Raw genomic sequence first — 8,492 nt, 5'->3', positions numbered from 1 at the left:
GGAACGCACTGTTCTTATAGAGAGAAAGGCGCTTTCCCATCTTCTTAACCTGAAATGAAGGGGTACCCCCGGGAAGAGATCCAGTGGAGACAGCTGGGCCTGTAGCTCAGAGGATTAGAGCACGTGGCTACGAACCACGGTGTCGGGGGTTCGAATCCCTCCTCGCCCACAGCCTTCCAAAGGGGGAAGGGCCTTTACTTTCCCCCTGAGGGTAGGAAAATCATGATCGGGATAGCGGACGTAAAGCTATTGAACTTAGGTATGCTCTTTCCTTTTGTCGAAGTGGAATCGTAGAACAGAATGTGATACGATGAGATAGAATGCAATAGAAATAGAAACAAGGATAGCGAACGGGTTACCTACTCCTAAGGGTCAAAGCAAGCCCTTTAATTCAATTCTTTATTCTTACATTAAAATTCTTACATTAAAGAATGAATAAAATCTCCCCAAGTAGGATTCGAACCTACGACCAGTCAGTTAACAGCCGACCGCTCTACCACTGAGCTACTGAGGAACAAGGGGGGATTCGACCTCCTAGAGTTCAACTCCCGCTCTCAACCCATGAACAATATGAGTCCGAAGCTTCTTTCGTAACTCCCATAATTTCTTCGTAGTGGCTCCGTTCCATGCCTCATTTCATAGGGAAGCCCAAAGTGGCTCTATTTCATTCTATTTCACTTCCTAGCACTTCCTATCATTTAATATCCATCCCTTTGGTCTTATTGACATAAGAGATGTCATTTATAGTCTATCTCTTTCTATATATGGAAAGTCAAGAAATTCTCATCGAAACATCGAGAAATTGTGCATATAGAAAACTCTAAAGAAAGAAAAAAAGGAGACCCATGCCATGATTTTCAAATCTTTTCTATTTAGTAGTCTAAGTTTCTCGATGAGGATAATTAATTCGGTCGTTGTGGTCGGACTCTATTATGGATTTCTGACTACATTCTCCATAGGTCCCTCTTAGATCTTCTTTCTCCAATCTTGGATTAGGGAAGAAGGAGATATTCGCGACTACTGGCGATTTCATTATGGGGCAGCTCATGATCTTCATATCGATCTATTATCCACCTCTGTATCTATTCTTTCTTAGCTAAACAGGTGGAAGATCTATCCAATTTGGTTATATTATATCATGGACTCGAAAAACGGATCTGAATTTGACTGAAATGCACGATCTTCACAGGTATCACTTTTCACGATACCTAAAAGGTGGAATAGCGATTTTCGAACCATTTCCTATAAGAGAATGGTTTCCATTACTTTGAGAAATGGATTCTTATATCAAACTATAGCTATTGCATTAAAGAAGAAAAGAAACTAATAGAAGTCGAAGACGCGGAATGATAGTGAATAGAGAGAAAGATTCTTCTGATTTTCTTGTTTCTATCTACTAGACGCCGTAGAGAATTGAGAATTTTCATGTCTTTCAATTCTCGTACTCGTAATTGGAAAGTTATGGAAGGAGACCCATCATTTTGCAATGAAAACAACATATAAAACTCTGGACAATTTCGAAATCAGGCCAAGCGTCTTAATACATATGCAAAAAAATTCATTATTGGCCCACCATTGATTAGAAGATTTAGCTTGTATGAATCGCTATTGGTTTGATACGAATAATGACAATCGTTTCAGTATGTTAAGGATACAGATGTATCCACAATTCATTTAGAGTTACTTAATAGTCTATTTCTTATACCATATCTCTATCCCGTGAAATTCTCGAGCCAAAAGATGGATGCATATGCTGTGTTTCATTTTGCTAAATGATATCAATTAAATGGTGTATCAATTCCATAAATTGCATATAGCAATAAATAAATCAGCAAAATTCTTTCTAATATTTTAGATAGAAGAAACATTTCTTCTATCTAAAATATTAGAAAGAATGTACCCTTCTATCCAAATCCAATTTGCATCGATAAAATAAATCCAAATTCCAGTAGTAGATGAATAATTGCAAATTTGTGTGTGTACGAGATTAGAATAACTTCAAAATAACTGACATAATTTTGTATTTTTCCTGATCAGAAAAATACATGAAAAAGAAAGGAGGTAGAAAAATTTTTGGATTTATGGTTAAAGAAGAAAAAGAAGAAAACAGGGGTTCTGTTGAATTTCAAGTATTCAGTTTCACCAATAAGATACGGAGACTTGCTTCACATTTGGAATTACACAAAAAAGATTTTTCATCGGAAAGAGGTCTACGAAGACTTTTGGGAAAACGTCGACGTTTGCTGGCTTATTTGGCAAAGAAAAATAGAGTACGTTATAAGAAATTAATCGGTCAGTTGAATATTCGGGAGCAGTAATTTAATCGTTCAAATTTTTTTCTTGTTTTATTATTTTTTTAGTAGTCTTATAGTAGTCTTAGATTTTTCATTTTGATGAGCCTCGCTTTGAGGAATTCATGGAATAATCCATTTTCATGGAATAATGAATTAAGGAAGAAAGGATATGAGTCTACCGCTTACAAGAAAAGATCTCATGATAGTCAATATGGGCCCTCAACACCCATCAATGCATGGTGTTCTTCGACTGATCGTTACTCTCGATGGTGAGGATGTTATTGATTGTGAACCCATATTAGGGTATTTACACAGAGGAATGGAAAAAATCGCGGAAAACCGAACTATTATACAATACTTACCTTATGTAACAAGGATATAGAGAGATTGTAGAAAGGGGATAGGATAGTTATTTTTGCAAGAGACTTGTTGTAAATTCCTTAACTTAAGAAAGAAAAAAGAATAAAAACACAGATACATAACATAAAAAAAAGAATAAATAAGACGAGATTCGACCTCCCCCTACATATTTAATTTCCTCTCCTATACAAAAACTAGCAAGACCCACTCCATTGGTAATTCCATCAATAACACCCTTATCAAAAAACTCCGTGAGTTCGGTTAACCCTCTTATACCGAGGGTAAAGACCCTAGTATAGAAAATATCTATATAACCACGATTATATGACCAACTGTATATATTTTTTTTTACTTGATCTAAAAATTCTTTTTTAGGATTTCCTTTGTAAAAAGAGTTTATTAAATCCAAATTCTGAAAAAAAGAATAAGCGGATCCATAGAAGATATATGCTATGAATAAACCAAAGATAGCTAGACTTACAGAAGAAATTGCATTAGTAATAAATTCATATGAATTTACAAAAGAATTAGAACTTTCCTGGGTAAAGTTTATTGAGGGAGTTAACCACTTTGATAATATGGTTAACTCTGCTATTCCATTACCAATTCCTCCATTATCAAAAGAGATTCCTATGAATCCAATGAACAAAGTGAAAAGTAGTAATATAAGAAGAGGAAATAACATAGTATTTCCCGTTTCATGCGGATAGGCAAAAGTTTTTTTAGCCCCAAAAGACGTAGTAAAGGATCCTATCCTATTTCTTGTATTACCTTGAATTTTTGGTATATTTTGTGAAAAAAAAGAAACTCCACTCTTCGTTGTTGATAAAACGAAATCCCTATTCACTCCTTTGGGTATCCTTTTTCCCCATAAGGATATTGAATACAAGGAACTCTCTTTAGTGCTACTGTAATTTTGAAAATGAACACGCAAATACCCATCAAATGTAAGTAAATATATCCGAAACATATAAAAGGCAGTTAATCCTGCAGTAAAGGAGGCTATTATTCCAAAAAAGGGCGAATACAACCAACTATTACTAAGGATTTCATCTTTGGACCAGAAGCAAGCAAGAGGTGGAATACCACAAAGAGAAAGTGTACCCCATAAAAAAGTAGTTCTTGTGATTGGAATGTATTTTCTTAAACCGCCCATAAGAACCATATTTTGACTTTTATCTGGTGAATATCCAACAAGAGGTTCCATTGAATGAATAACGGATCCGGATCCCAAGAACAATAAAGCTTTTGAATAAGCATGAGTGATCAAATGGAATAAAGCAGCTTGATAAGAACCTATACCTAGAGCTAACATCATATAACCCAATTGAGACATTGTAGAATAGGCTAAGCTTCTTTTAATATCTCTCTGAGCAAGAGCTAAAGTAGCTCCTAAGAATAGTGTTATTGTACCTACTAAAGAAATAAAACTCATTATCAAAGGTAAAGATATGAAAAGAGGAAGAAGTCGAGCTAGAAGAAAAATTCCCGCAGCAACCATAGTTGCTGCGTGTATAAGAGCCGAAATAGGAGTGGGCCCTTCCATAGCATCGGGTAACCATACGTGAAGAGGGAATTGTGCGGATTTCGCAACTGCACCAAGGAATAATAAAAAAGCACACAAAGTAGTAAGTAAAGAGTTAATTCCATTATTAGGAATCCAGTTATTAGCTATTTTGAACAAATCCCTAAACTCTAAACTACCTGTTATCCAAAAAAAACCTAAAATTCCTAATAATAGACCAAAATCCCCTACACGATTAGTTACAAAAGCTTTTTGACAAGCACTCGCTGCGATTGGTCGTGTAAACCAAAAGCCTATCAATAAATAAGAACACATTCCCACGAGTTCCCAAAAAAAATAAATTTGTATCAAATTGGAGCTAGTAACCAATCCCAACATGGAAGTATTGAAAAAACTTATATAAACAAAAAATCTCAAATATCCTTCATCGTGAGACATATAACCATCACTATAAATAAGAACCAGGATTCCTACAGTAGTAATTAGTATTAACATAATAGAAGTAAGTGGGTCAATCAAGTATCCAAATTCTAAAGAAAAATCATTATTGACGGTCCAAGACCATAGATATTGATAGATCGAACTTCCATTTATTTGTTGAATAGACAGTTGAACTGAGAATACCATAGCTATACTTAAGAGTAAAACACTAGGAAAAGCCCATATGCGACGAAGATTTTTTGTTGCTGTCGGAATAAGAATAAGGCCAAATCCCATTGACATAATAACTGGAAGTGGGAGAAGAGGGATTACCCATGCATATTGATATGTATGTTCCATAAGAAAAGAAATTGCAATTTTTACTTCAATTTTTACTTCAATTTTTCTATAAAATTGTTTCCGATTCACCAAACCAATTCTTATCTCTTTCTGAAAGAATAAATAAAAAGAATAAGAAAAAATACTGAAATTCTTAATTTTTCCAAAATTTATCTCATTGAAATAATTAAAAATTAAGAATGGGTTTAGTTGGTTAAATTAAAAAAGTTAATAAAATAACTAGGTAACGAAGTTATTTTATTAACTAAATAAAGATATTTATAAAAATAAAAAAAAAAAAGTGGAATCATTTTACTTTCTATTCATAATTCATTTTTATATTTCTTTAAAACAAAGATGAAACAGCTCTCTTGTTCCATAATTAACTGATTGAGTGAATTCCAATGAAAACCTATGTTTATAAGAAATTATCGAATAGTCCTTACTTCATATAGAACTAAAATTCTAATGACTATAAATTACCTAAGTTTTAGAATGTCTTGTTTAAGAGACTCAGTATTTTTTGTTTTGATTGGAATTCCTTTCCTTTATGGAATACCATTCTGAACTTAATTAACTATTTTCATTTTCCCTTCTTTTTATCCCCCCGTCTTATCTTATATGGGGGATAGGCTTCCATACCATATATCTATATATGGAGTATACTTGATATATAAATAGATATAAATAGATTTAAATGAGAAACCCTTCTATATATTCTATATTATTAAAAAAAAAGTATAAAATATATAAAGAAAAAATGTTAAAAAATTCTTGTTGTCTTATCCGCATTAGACAAAATGAAGTAAAAAATAATTCAAAATTTAAGTATCTTTCAGTATCTAAGTATAAATACTAATAAAAAGAAGAAAGAAGGATTGATTTGCAGCAATAGATGTCTTTCACATACAACTAGAAAAAAGTAATTTCCTTTTTGAATGGCAGTTCCAAAAAAACGTACTTCAATGTCAAAAAAGCGTATTCGTAAAAATATTTGGAAGAAAAAGACTTATTTTTCCATAGTACAATCTTATTCTTTAGTAAAATCAAGATCATTTTCGAGCGGTAATGAGCATCCAAAACCAAAGGGTTTTTCTGGGCAACAAACAAATAATAAGATTTTGGAATAATATGAATTGACTTATCAAAAAAGAATTCCAATTATTTAATAATTTGGATTCTTCTTTGAATGTACTTTTATGTGTCGAATTACTCGGTACAATATTCTTAGAACAAAAAACCCCTCTTATCTTATATATACAAGAAAAAAAAAGTTTTGTTTGGTATACTGTGTGCTAAGTATTCTTTTCCTATCAATGAACTTTTCATAATTTTCCTAATAGAATCCTCATATTCTATTAGGAAAATTATGAAAAGTGGAGTATTCTTACAATAGGACTTACAACTTCCACCTATCTTCTCCAAAATCATAAGGTTAGTAAATCTTATTAATAAGAGCATAAAGACTTTCATTCTAGAAATTTTTAAAAAATCCAAAAAGCCTTTTCTATTTATCCATTTTATTTTAATTTCATCATTAAATAGAAACCCTTTTGGATTTTTTTCATTGTATTGAAAGAATTTTCAAAATGTAAAGGGGAAATTAATTAGAAAAAATTAGTTCTATAATTGCAAGTTAGAAAAAAGAAGTTCCAACTCTTTCAAGCAGTGTTTGTGTTTCTATTGGGCAAAGCAAGAGTTTATTGTAAAAAAAAAAAATGGAAACGATACTACCAAACGAAGTCTATTTTAATGAAAACTCTAATGTTCCTAAATTTTATGGACTTTCCCAATATCGACGATTCCCAAGATAATAGCTATTATTCTTTTAAGTTACCTATTATTTGAAGTTAGCCGCCATGGTGAAATTGGTAGACACGCTGCTCTTAGGAAGCAGTGCTCAAGCATCTCGGTTCGAATCCGAGTGGCGGCATTCTTGAAAAAGAATACAATAGATTAGAAATCAATTCGAAATTTACAATTTTGTAATGGGACCTTCCCCTTATGCTATTTGCAACTTTAGAACATATACTAACTCATATCTCTTTCTCAACGATTTCAATTGTGATTACGATTCATTTTATAACCTTATTAGTTCGTGAACTTGGAGGATTACGCGATTCGTCAGAAAAAGGAATGATAGTTACTTTTTTCTCTATAACAGGATTCTTAGTTTCTCGTTGGGCTTCCTCGGGACATTTTCCATTAAGTAATTTATATGAGTCATTGATCTTCCTTTCATGGGCCCTGTATATTCTTCATACCATTCCTAAAATACAGAACTCTAAAAATGATTTAAGCACAATAACTACGCCAAGTACTATTTTAACGCAAGGCTTTGCCACATCGGGTCTTTTAACTGAAATGCATCAATCCACGATACTAGTACCTGCTCTACAATCTCAGTGGTTAATGATGCATGTCAGTATGATGTTATTAAGCTATGCAACTCTTTTGTGCGGATCCTTATTATCTGCCGCTATTCTAATCATTAGATTTCGAAATAATTTCCATTTCTTTTCTAAAAAGAAAAAAAATGTTTTAAATAAAACATTTTTCTTTAGTGATATTAAATATTTTTATGCAAAAAGAAGTGCTTTAAAAAGAACCTCTGTCCCTTCATTTCCAAATTATTACAAATATCAATTAACGGAGCGTTTGGATTCTTGGAGTTATCGTGTCATTAGCCTAGGATTTACCCTTTTAACCGTAGGTATTCTTTGTGGAGCAGTATGGGCTAATGAGGCCTGGGGATCCTATTGGAATTGGGATCCTAAGGAAACTTGGGCATTTATTACTTGGACCATATTCGCAATTTATTTACATAGTAGAACAAATCCAAATTGGAAGGGTACGAATTCTGCACTTATAGCTTTGATAGGATTTCTTATAATTTGGATTTGTTATTTTGGTATAAATCTATTAGGAATAGGCTTACATAGTTATGGTTCGTTTACATTAACACCTAAATGATTACATAAAATAAAACCTTCATGAAATGAAGGTTTTTACTTTTATGTTTTATTTGAGAACCCCTTGAACGCCTTATCAAAGGGTTCTCAAAAATTCGAGATAGATCTAATTATACTTTTTTACTTATTTCTGCATTATATACTTTTTTACTTATTTCTGCATTAATAGAGCAGACGAGTAAAAAAAAGCAAACCTATTTAGGATAATAATTGGATAAGAGAGCCTCTACCCTGTCAACGGATAGGGAGAGAACAAAATCTGGATAAATACCAATTCCTATTACTGGTAAAAAGATACAGATTAAAATAAAGAGTTCTCGTGGTCCAGAATCCACAAAATTTGCGTTTGGAACATTAAATAGCTTGTATCCATAGAACATCTGGCGTAACATAGATAATAAATAAATAGGAGTTAATATCATTCCAATTGCCATTACAAAAGTAATTAGTGTTTTTGGCATTAACAGAAATTTTGGACTAGTAATTAGTCCAAAAAATACTACTAATTCTGCGACAAAACCACTCATTCCTGGTAAGGCAAGAGAAGCCATTGAAAAGCTACTAAACATGGTAAAAATTTTA

At 32.5% G+C, this 8,492-nt stretch overlaps 2 non-coding genes across 2 annotated transcripts; both read left to right on the top strand.

Annotated features, from left to right (window-relative positions):
• Positions 1 to 95: 95 nt before the first annotated feature.
• TRNAR-ACG (transfer RNA arginine (anticodon ACG)) lies at positions 96 to 169 on the top strand. Its single transcript has one exon. It is a non-coding gene; the product is annotated as a tRNA-Arg (tRNA).
• A 6,622-nt stretch (positions 170 to 6,791) lies between these two features.
• On the top strand, positions 6,792 to 6,871 carry TRNAL-UAG (transfer RNA leucine (anticodon UAG)). Its single transcript has one exon. It is a non-coding gene; the product is annotated as a tRNA-Leu (tRNA).
• Positions 6,872 to 8,492: the final 1,621 nt, after the last annotated feature.

Source organism: Triticum urartu, unplaced genomic scaffold, assembly GCF_056163025.1.
Source record: "Triticum urartu cultivar PI428250 unplaced genomic scaffold, HENAU_Tu73 scaffold2, whole genome shotgun sequence".
Classification (NCBI taxonomy): Eukaryota; Viridiplantae; Streptophyta; class Magnoliopsida; order Poales; family Poaceae; genus Triticum; species Triticum urartu.
The sequence above is the reverse complement of the archived record's forward strand: the minus strand, read 5'-3'. Positions and strand labels throughout refer to the sequence as shown.